Source organism: Scomber scombrus, chromosome 4 (genome assembly GCF_963691925.1).
Source record: "Scomber scombrus chromosome 4, fScoSco1.1, whole genome shotgun sequence".
Lineage (NCBI taxonomy): Eukaryota > Metazoa > Chordata > Actinopteri > Scombriformes > Scombridae > Scomber > Scomber scombrus.
This window is the reverse complement of record NC_084973.1, coordinates 33422850-33434899: the sequence shown is the minus strand read 5'-3', so window position 1 is coordinate 33434899 and position 12050 is coordinate 33422850. Positions and strand designations below refer to the sequence as shown.

Genomic DNA, 12050 nt, shown 5'->3' with positions numbered 1-12050 from the left:
GAGGGTGAGAGCTCTGAGGAGTGGTTGGCTGGCTTGGACTGATTTTGTGTAAATAGTTTTAATTATTTTTGTACATAGTTTGTTTTATTTATTTGTATTTATATGTTTGTACATCTGACCTTTGGCACTTAGAAAAAGAAGAGTAACAGCCTCAGGGCTGCAGCTACAAACATCTACACAATGTGAACTCATAACTCTATCTGGGTGAAGTTTATACAGGATGAAAACTGGACTTGTGAATTTCAATCAAGATGGTAATTTGTTCACACAGACAAAGAACCGGTTCCAGAGTGGAACTGAACTAGAAAAACGAACCGGTTATGATAGGAGGGGGGGTATTGAGACCAACCACAACAAACAAGACCGCTTGGTGAATAGATGAGTGAATTATCTCTTGAACATTTGACTGATCAGACACATTTGCGTTGTGAGTTAGCTGTGCTCTGCCGGCTAACGTTAGCTTACAACAAAGGCTAACAACCATCTCAATCCTGTCGAGCAGCACAAACACGTTGCATCTGCAACAGCTGTACAAACACTAGTCTGCCATCGTTGTTGTTGCTTCTTCTTTGTATTATTGTTGCTTCGAAGTTGGCGTGAGTCTTTACGGGAAAGCAGTGAAGTAAATGACGTATACGGTGACGTAATGACGTGGCTCCCTAACCACCGAGCAGTGGGAAAGCAAACTGGTTCTCAGCACCAGCACTGGAACTGCTTTGGTGTGAAAGGGGTATCATTAACATGTAGATCAGGATACAGAACCAACATGTTTCATTGAGGTGTATCTACACTGAGAGCAGAGGTACTTCATCATGAAGTGAGTTCAGAGCAGAATCTGAGACCTTCACTGCTGCTCAGGTGGATCTGACTGAGGTTCACACAGCTGCTCCCAATCTGCTGATCTAAGCTACTAAACACACCTGCTGCTGAATATCCAGATCCAACCTCTCTGCATTTCACTGCTGTATAGGACACGCCCCATTTTCAAACGGAAAACCCCCCCCCCAAAAAAACAACTGTGACTTTGTTCCTTGTCTGTGTTTAGTAGGTTTTTCAGCATTTTGATATTTCAAACCTGAGGCTTCATTTATGAGTATAGATTTATTGATAAAGGGAATGAAACATTAAGCTCATAACAGTTAAAGATGGTTGGTAGTGTGAGTCTGAAAGCTTCTTCAGAAATAAAAACCATTTTATTAGTTGAATTATTTCAGGAATATTTGTTTATTGGAATAAAATCAGTCCACAAACACTGATCCTCCTCCATGTTCCTGGAGAGAGAAACAACAGTCCAACCTGTTTGCTGTCTTCTAAACCTTTTTATACCCCGTCACCTTCTGTCTGCAGCCAATCACAGAGCTCGCTTTAATCAGTGCCACTTTGACCCAGGTGGCATCAATCTCAGTGAATTAAAGGAAAGCTGTGTGAGCAGAAAGAATAAAGACAAGTTCACAGCTCATATAAGTGTTGATGAGATGAGGGAGAGGAACGTGTACCTTCCTCTCAACAAACATACCAACACTGAAAGAAATGACATCATGGAAATGGAGAAAGGAGGCTCCACGATAAACACGGGTTTTATTCATTTCATTCAGACAATGAAATGATTCACCTAGTAGATGGACCAACACTTCCATCCTCTTAACATGGGACGCTGTGGTGGTGACACGTAATCTGTAAATGTTACGTGTTAGTACCACGGGAACAATGTAAAGTCAGTTAGGATCCTCTTTCATGGTGGACACACGAATTCCCTGCTTCTAAAAGGCCTGAAGGATTTTAAAGTTTCCCATATAATCCTTTATGATTCCCAAACATTTCTAAAGATCCTATAAGAATTATAGATGAAAATGTTTTGTTTCTTTTGGTATTTGCAACCTTTTGGAAATCAGTCTTTTCTCTGTTGGTTCAAACTAATACTTTTCTACAGTGCTTCATTTATTAGCTGAATATTAAGTCGTGTTAAATAAAAACATAACATTTAATTTTGCTTCCCACCGTCACATTATTCCACCTTTATTTAAACCTTTACTCTTAAATTGCTTGTTTGCTAACGGAGGTTTTGCCGCTAATGACGGCGCGGCCTCGCTATGTCTAGTAAAGTGCACATAATGTCTTACTTCCTTCAGTTAAATTAATTTATTGATTAATTTTCACATGTGTTTGTAACGGGTTAGTGTTAATGTGTATTTGGAGGTTAATAGCGTGTTGACACATAGACGATATGACAGGCTCTGAATACCATGTAAAAAATCAATGATTATTTATTGAGAGCATTATATTCTTACATCTGTCACATATCAGTCCTCTACACACGTTTTTAAAGCTTAAAATATATATAAAGCTATGTTGTAAGTTACTGTATTACTTTCACACACACACACTGACACAAGAGATAAATGATGAGTACAGCTGAACACTAATGTAACTGTGTTGTCTTATTTTATACAGATCATTTTTGAAAGAATGACCGTAAGTACTACATGTTGTGTCTTCATCACCATAAGTATTTAATATCTGTACTTATCATAAAGCTGACGTTCATTTTCCCTGCTTAGATTGATAGCCCTACGTTCAGGAGAGCCCCCAATGGGACTCTCCTACTTAAGGCTTCCCCAGAAGCCCAAGCCCTCGCCCCCCAGCAGGCAGCTGGGGCATACAGGGCCAAGAAGCCGGAGGAGGTGGATGCGGAGGCCTGGGCTCGTCCTGAGCCGGTGGAAGATCCAGTTTGGTAAATACCAGGGCAAGATCTTCCACTGGCTGAATTTACAGGATGCCTTTGTCCGCTACTCCTCGGCGTACCCTGACTTTGTGGAGGCAGTCAGGTTCCACCGTATGTTCGAGGAGGCGCGGGCAAAGTCCCTCCAGCCCGGTCAGGAGGGACAGGCACTTGTTGGCTGAGACCCTGCAGAGCCTGTACGAGTCGGAGGACAAACAGAAGATCAGGTCAAATGTAATAACGTGTGAATAGTAATGTAGCTCCTGTGGTGATTACATTCATCTAACAAGCTGTCTGATTTGCACAGGTTTGTCAACTACCTCCGGAGGAAGGCCCCAGCTCCCGGGACCCAGATGGAGAACGCTGTCCAATACATCAGGAGGAGAGACAAGCAGAGAGCTGCTGCTGCTGCTGCTGGATCGTCCGCCACAGCAGGAGCACAGCCTCTGTCTTGGCCGCCAAGAGTGCATCAACGTATGTGTTTTAAAGCTGTGATGTTAGTTAAAAATGAATAGATACACTCTCTGCAGAAAAGTATTAGTCATGTTGTGACATCATACATGCTGTTGTGTGTTATTTATTCTCCTTGTAGACCTCTTGGCCCTGTCATCAAGACCTTTCTCTCCGGGCGGCGTTCTCTGTCTGGGGTGGAAATGCAGGCCAAGGTGCAGAAGCTGTTTACACCAAAACCTGCATTTCCAGGCAGGTTCCAGTGCAGTCTAAATCACATACAGAGTTCAACTTGACTGTTTTTCTCATGTTCACTGTTTTTGCTCTTTGTTGGTTCCCTCTGACTGTGTGATTGCAGCCTCCTCCAGACCAGCTCTTCCCCCAACATCACCTGAGGAGCCTTCAGATGAAGAGCTGGTCAAGGTGGTAGTTGACATAGAAGAGTGTAAGTAGTAAAAATAAAGTGTTAGATGTGGAATATTGTTTATGAAAGAGAAGCTGGGATTCATTTTCCCTGCTCTTAATATTTTGCTCTATAAACTGCAAATATTTGAGATTATTCAACTTGTTTTAAAATTGTATTTTGTTAAACAGTAAAAACATGCTGCTGTCTGCAAGTCTCTAATCTTTTTGTTCCTCTTACTGAAACACTGTATTTCTCTTTAAGCCTCCAGAGTATCACATCCACCTCCTGCCACCGCTGCAGCACATGAGGGGGCTGGTGTCTCCGCCGTGCTGGAACCGACTGATGAGGAGCTGCTGGAGGCAACCCAGGAGCACCACCACCACCCAGAGAGGACTTGGAGGAGATGCCCAGGCCCACCTCCCTCCCCCACCACCTGCTCGCAGTACTGAGGTAAAGCTGCCTGTCAAACAGTAAATGTGACCTGTCAGGTCTCAGAGGTCACTGCTGTCCTCAGCCATGAAGTCATTTCCTAAAATATTAAAGTGCTTTGTATGTTTCTCTTGTTCTCCCTCCAGCTGCTGCCTGTGTCCTGGCGGTCAGCTCTCACTGCGGAGCAGCAGCAGTGGATCGGTCGGGTGCTGTTTACCAGGAGCAGCACGGGGAGGGGTCAGCTCATCAGTGAGCCGAACGTCTGGTGGTACCCTCCCCAAACCCGGCCGATCTACAATCAGCCTCCAGCGTCCCCCGACCCCTTCTTCGCATGTCGGCTGTTCCTGTGGATGCCACACAGGATCTGGTGTCTGCAGCTGACATGCCCCCAGCCTTTGTGCACAGGGTCCCTAACAAAGGCTGGGCTCTATAGGACCATCCGGAGGGTCGATGCAAGAAGAAGGTCGGCGGATGGTCACAGGGCATCATCAGGCAGCTGTCCCCCACATACAGCTGCCAATTTCCAGCTGTACTGACGTACAAGTAAGACAGACATCTTATTGTTGTATACGTATGAGTGTTTGTTGTGATAAATGTGTATATAATTGTTGTGTTGTGTTTCTGCAGGCTGTCCTGTGACCTGAGGGTGGTTGGACAGCTGAAGTCTCGCACTCTGGGCAACAGTGTGAATCAGCTGTACAACACCCTGCGGGAGCAACACTCTGACGCCTGGATGCGGAGAGCGATAAACTACCTCGGCGTTTGCGAGCAGTTCCTGGCCTTGTCCAACGTGAGGGGGCATTTTCCACCACCGCCCCAAATGCCCCCTCTGCCATCACCCATCTGGCTGCTGACGGTCTTCGTCTACGATGTCCTGACGCGGCTGGATGAGTTCAAGGCCAGGATCACGTCCACCTTTGGATCCATCATAAAGATGGATTCGACCAAGATGGCAAGTTGTGTCTCACAATTTCATATTTTACACCACAGCTCTGTCCGTCTGTGTGTGTGTGTGTGTGTGTGTGTTTGCACTGACATTAACATTTGAAATCTCCCTCTCTCTCTCTCTCTCTCTCTTTCTCTCTGCCAGGTGACGAAGAAGATCGCAGGTGCCGCCTCCGACACGGCCGATTGGGTTACCAATGTAGGCAACGATCACGGGCAGGTCCTCATGAGCGTCCTCACGTGCTCCAAGGGCCTGTCCAGGATGGCGGCCGGGTTGATGAGGCGGTATCGACTCGCCGGGGTACCCCCTCCAGAGGTCATCTACGTGGACCGCGACTGCTGTAAGAGTGACGGCTTATCGACGACAGCTGCCTTGTTTCAGGTGTGAAAGACAGACTGTAAATTCTATTGCTCCCAATGACAGTTACAATGTAATATGTACGATTTAACATATTATTATATTTCTGGATCACAGGAGTGGGGACAGCTTGTGGTTCGCCTTGACATCTGGCACCTGATGAGACGCTTCTCAACAGGTGCCACCACTCAGAGCCACGAGCTGTACCCTGCCTTCATGAGGCAGCTGTCTCACTGCATCTGGCAGGCTGACCAAGGGCGGAGTCATCCTGCCAGTTTATCGCTGCGCGAGGGGCTCCACGTCTTTGGAGTCCTTCCACCTCAACCGGTTCATCCCAGGTATCTGAATGTGTGCCATGGCTTGTGATAAAATATATTCTGTGTTCTCATAGAAATGAAAATTCACTTTTTAATGTGAAACCTACTTCCTCAAGAACGAGAGCAAGTGCTAAGTACTTTCAAGCGTTCCTGGTCGATGGACTGGTGAGGTGGAGCCTTCAGGGGCTTTCTGACAGGAGGGTAGACAGACTCATCGCTCTCTGGCAAGGCGTAAGTCGTCTACCCTCCCAGACACCGGGAGGGGCAGCAGAAGGGGCGCTTCAAGGCAGTGAAGGGGAAGGACACCTCTTGCCCTGGAAAGCAGAGTCTCCAACGGTGAGTGTCATCAACAACATTATGATTTCCTCTAGTAAACATCTGCTGTACATTAATGCACACTAACACTCTCGCTCAGCTGCCTTCTCAGAGAGCACTCGGGCCCTGCAAGTTGGCCTGGTGGAGGCCATCTGCAGCCGGCTCTGCCGTCTCCGCCACGCGGTTCAGGGGGATCGCCAGGACGAGAGGCAGTGCTGGCCAGACCGAGGCTGATGGCTCAGTTTCCCGCTCCCTCCACACCAGGACCACCACCACCAAGAGAGGACTTGGAGGAGATGCCCAGGCCTGTCTTCCTCCCTCCCCCACCACCTGCTCGCAGTTGTCGCCTCCAAGGGTGGCGACACCTCCAACGCCGCCCTCGTCCTGAGCTGGTGGAAGATCCAGTTTGGAAAATACCAGGGCAAGATCTTCCACTGGCTCCTGGAGAACAACGTGGGCTACAGCATCAACCTGGTCGCCTCCCACCAGAAGGAGAGAGACAGGACGGGGTCTCAGTCCCCCCTAATGGCCAACAAGGTAGAGTCCTTCAGTCTGATATTCATACAACACAGTTATAAGAGTGATGACAGCTTTATCTCTGTGTGAATTTACAGGATGCCTTTGTCCGCTACTCCTCGGCGTACCCTGACGTTGTGGAGGCAGTCAGGTTCCACCGTGCGTTCGAGGAGGCGGGGGGAAAGACTGTGGAGGAGTGGAAGGACGAAGGACAAAGAGGAGGGGAAATAATTCTTCTTTAAAAAAATTGTTTTTATTTATTTTTTGTTTTTCAATAAAAGACTTAAATAGAAAAATTACGTGTTGTTCTTATTATTTTTGCTTATTGCTATTGATGCTCCATTATGTTCACCAGTAAGTCTGCAGCTAACTGAGTATTATATCATGTGAAATGACCACAACCTCTTAACACGGGATTACGTGTTTAACACGGAAACAAAACCAGAGTAAAGTCAACTAGGATCATTTCTCGTGATGGACACATGAAATCCCTGGTTCAACATCATCATGCAGTAGGTGGTGGTTAATATTGTTTACTAATCTACAAATCTTTATTTTATCATGTTCCAGTTTCATTTCACTGAATTTACTAAAGTGCATTAAACATGATTTTTCTCATTTAGATGTGAGGTAAATAATAAAAGCTCAATAGTTTGATATTATTACACATCAACATTGTGTTTAACATGTATATGTGGTTAACTGTACCATCATATTTTATATATAAACTATTATTATGTTAATGAATGAGTAGAGTCTGTCGTTAGCACAACACAGTCACACTTCTTACAGCTCAGTCTCTCAACAGTTTCATAGTCACGGAATTTTTTCTACTGCTGTTTCGTGTCAAACTTTCAACAGGAGGAACATTTGGTGACTGCAGCACGAGTTTCTGTCAGTCAGGATCACAGCTCTACAATAAGCTGCATTATTGGATTTCATTTAACTTTCATTTTGAAACTATAACTGCTGCACAACTTTATTTAATAAGGAGATTTGATCCTTGGTGAGTATTTATCAGTCCTGTGGACAAACTGGATAACCTGCTGCCTTTAAGTCTTTTCTTTGCTGACACTGTTTACAGGCTGACTGAGACACTTCTGTGTTATTTCTGATTTATAATGTAATACAAGTAAATATAAACACATGATTACTCATGCTGCTGCTGACAGTTAATAAAGATTCATTATTAACTAAAAAACCAATAATAACCAAAATAATTCTCATTGGATGGCGGCAGCGGCAGCGGCAGCGGTAGCGTAAGTCGCGTGTCTCCTTAACCCTCTAAGAATTGAAAATGGTGCTGTGATTTAGCTTCACTTGCGCCCATGTCCGACTCGATAGTGGAAGACGAATCCAAGTTGATTTTACGCTCGGGCGCAGTGGTAAATAAAATCATTGCAACAAAGAAACCTGCAAACAAAAGCTCCACCAAACAATTTGCAGCGGTCACTTCCCACATGGCGGACCAGAAGGACTTAAAAGATCTGCTGCTTGATATGAAACTTTCACTTTCAAAAGAAATTAATGACTTCAGAATGGACTTCAAGGTCTTTCGGGATGAAACGGTGAAAGATATAAAGATAATGATGGCGCAAATGACGGAATTACGTGTCGATCAAGAAAAAACAAGCGGCAGATTGGAGCAGGTGGAGCACCGGGTCGGTGAGCTACATGACACAGAAATATTGCACCATGAATCAATCAAATACTTGGTGGACAAAGTTTCGGCGCTGGAAGAGCGCACAGATTACCTGGAAAATAAATCCAGGCAAAATAGTGTGCGTATCTTCAATATAGAGGAGAAAAGTGAAGGGGATAATATGACTGCCTTTCTCAAAAAACTGTTCAATGAGGTGCTTAATATACCTGGCGATTTTAATATTGTCAGGGCGCATCGTGTGTACAGAGAAGGCAGTGATCATGCCAGACCAATAATTGCCACCTTCTTGGACTTTGAAACAAAAAAAAATATATTACATGTGGCATGGAGGAAGAAGGAATTAATCTATAAAGGGAAGCGCATCTTCATTGATCACGACTTCTCCCCACGGGTGAAACAGCAGAGAGCCCAGTACAGACCTATCAGGGATCAACTTAAAGCCAGGAATATAAAATCGCATATCCTGGCCCCGGCTAAACTGAAGGTGTTTAATGAAGATGGAAGCTCGCAGATCTACGGAAACGCACAGTCGGCAGCCAAGGAACTCTTGGAGCGAGGACTTCTCTCCACGGCCCCAGAACTCCAGGAACCTGCACACCCAGGGGCGCACAGCGGGCGGCAGCAACGATGGGAGAGGAGCAAAAAACAAGGGGCTAATCGGAGTGTGCATGATCTGGTACAAGAGGCAGAGAAGAACCTTGTGCAACGTGAGTGATGAACAATCTAACAAAGACTTGAGTGACTTGAATTGGATGTGAACTTTCCGACGTGCAGAGTTGAGACGCTCTCGCTCTCTCTCTCGCTCTCTCGCTCTCTCTCTCTCTCTCTCTCTCTCTCTCTCTCTCTCTCTCTCTCTCTCTCTCTCTCTCTCTCTCTCTTCCCCCCCCCCTTTTCCTCTGTCCTTATTAGATTTGATTTATTAGGTTATTGTTTGTTCTATTTTTTTCTATTGCTGTTTTTTTTTTTCTCTCTCTCCTTTTTTTATTTTATTTTTTAGGACTGGGGGGGTGGGGTGGTTCGGGCGGGACATGAGTCAGTGTGTGTGGGATTGGGAGTGGGGGACTGGGAGGGTTGGGGTTGGGAGAGGTGGGGGGGGGGGCTGCTTATGTAGCTGGGTTTTGATTGTTTTTTTGGTTTTTTTTTTGTTTTGTTTTTTTTTCCGGCTGGATTGACATTATTAACCCTTGGGGGGCATTAATTTTTAGCCCCAACTCAGTGCCAATAGTGTACTAGTGATTTTTTTTGTTTTTCCACCATTAGACATTGATCTAGTAGGAGGGTTATAGGATGGCGCTTATGCTACCTGTGGAGGAATGATTAGGGAATACAGGCTGGTGTTTTTGTTTTTGTCTATGTATGTTATATGTAAGTTAGTTAATGTCTTTTATGTTGGATGTATGAATTCAGGCTCCACTTTGGCTTACAATGGGTCCTTTTTGTTTTTGTTTGTCTCTGTTCTTTTACCAAATTAAAGTATGACAAGTTGTAGTATCGGAATTGCCACCTACAACTGTAATGGTTTAGCGAATTTCCCCAAAAGAAATGAAATTTTTACTTGGCTGCAAGATAAAGAAAATGTTAAAATTTTCTGTTTGCAAGAGACGCACTCTCAGCCAGAAAATGAATCTCAGTGGAGATCAGAATGGAATGGGCCTATACATTTTTGTCATGGCCTTAGTAATAGAAGAGGTGTTATGATTTTAATTAAAAAGGAAGTACAGCACACAGTTCATTCAGTTTTAACTGATAAAGTGGGAAGATGGATTATGTTAGATTTAACGGTAGACAGTCTACGTATAAACATTATGAATATATATGCTCCTAATGAGGATAATCCATGTTTTTTTGAAGAAATACATAATGTTCTATCCGCTCAAGAAAATAATCAAAATATCATAGTTGGTGACTATAACACAGTGTTAGACGTAAGTAAAGATCGTACAGGTATGCATACATTTAATTATCATCCTCAAGCACTGATAGAAATTAAAGAACTTATAGCATCTTTAGATTTGGTGGATATCTGGAGGTTTCAGAATCCAGATTCTATTAGATATTCTTGGCGGAGAGGACAACAAGCTAGTCGCATTGATTATTTCCTCATCTCCTTTTCCCTACTACCCATGGTCTCTAAATGTAACATTGGTGACCGCTTTAGATCTGATCATGTAATTATCACACTCCAGGTCACCACAGCAAAGTATCCACGTGGGCGTGGCTACTGGAAATTTAACCAGTCTTGTTTAATTGACCCAATCTTTGTTGAAAAAACTAAAGAATTTATTGAGTATTTTTTTGAAGTTAATGAAAATTCCTCTAATCCGCATAATGTTTGGGAAGCATTTAAGTGTGCTTTTAGAGGTCACGCTATTAAGATAGGTTCTTGGAAACAAAAAATGTACTTGATGAGGGAGAAGACCTTAATTGGTCAAATAAATGAGCTGAATAGTAAATTGGATGAAATACAACAACCTTCATCTGAAATGATTTGTTTAGTTAAGGAAAAACAATTGGAACTGGAAAACCTATATTCTGAGCGTGTCAATGGTATCATTAATAGAGCAAGGGCCAACTGGATGGAAAAAGGTGAGAAATGTACTGCCCATTTTCTGAGGTTAAATCAAAGCAATGCAGTTAAGAAAAATATAATGAAGTTATATACGACGGATGGGGTTTCACTTATGGCGCCACAGGACATATTGCGTGAAGAGGTAGATTACTTCAGAACAATATTTTCTTTGGAAAAGGAGCCAGAGCCACTCGGTGGCCAGAATGTTAATATATTTTTTCCACATGCTTGTGATTATGCACTTTCGGTACATCAACAACAAAGTTGTGAAGGTGCAATTTCAGAAGAAGAACTGTTAGACGCTATTAATTCCTTTTCCTCTGGTAAATCACCAGGGATTGATGGAATTCCTATTGAGTTTTATAAAGTATTTTTTGAAGAAATTAAAAAACCTCTGTTAGAATCTTTTAATTTTTCCTATAATCTAGGATTTTTGTCTGAGACACAAAAAGAGGGCATCATTACGTTATTATTAAAGCAGGATTCACAAGGAAATTATAAAGATCCGGGATATTTAAAAAATTGGAGACCTTTGACACTTCTCTGCGTTGATACCCGAATATTATCAAAATGTATCGCATTAAGAATAAAAAGAATAATTGATCAAATAATTAAATACGACCAAACAGGTTTTATTAAAGGGCGTTTCATTGGTGATAATATACGGCATCTCCTTGACACTATAGAATATTATGATCAAGAGAAAAAACCTGGACTTTTATTTATTGCTGATTTTGAAAAAGCCTTCGATAAAGTAAGATGGGACTTTATCCAGAAAACACTTTGCTTTTTTAATTTCGGGGTAAGCCTTGTAAAATGGGTGAAGGTGTTATATAATTCACCAACTAGTCGAATAATTAATAATGGACATCTATCTAACCCCTTTACCCTTTCTAGAGGAGTTCGCCAGGGGTGTCCACTGTCTCCATATTTATTTTTATTTAGTATTGAAATATTAGCCAATCGAATTCGAAATAATCATTGTATTGTAGGTTTAAAACCATATGATCTCGAAGCAAAAATAACTTTATATGCAGATGATGCCATCTTTTTTCTGCATCCAGAAAAAAGCTCCTTACACGCTTTGATTGAGGATTTAAAACTGTTTGCCAGATTATCTGGATTAGAGCCTAATTTTGAGAAATGTACTATCATGAGGATAGGCACATTAAGAGGAACAGATTTCAGTTTACAATGCCCTGCTCCAGTTAAATGGAGTAACGGCGCCATTGATGTACTTGGCATTCATATTCCTGAAAATCCGAAAGATCTAGTCAAAATAAATTATGAACGAAAAATAGAGAAAATAGAAAAAGTATTGCAACCGTGGAGAGGAAATATTTTGTCCCTACAAGGAAGAGTA

The 12050-nt window shown here is 43.0% G+C and overlaps 1 protein-coding gene across 1 annotated transcript in view; it reads left to right on the top strand.

Moving 5' to 3' along the window:
- Positions 1-12050, top strand: part of LOC133979436 (uncharacterized) — a 1726912-nt gene that overhangs the window by 670467 nt on the left and 1044395 nt on the right. The gene's annotated exons all lie outside the window — the stretch shown is intronic.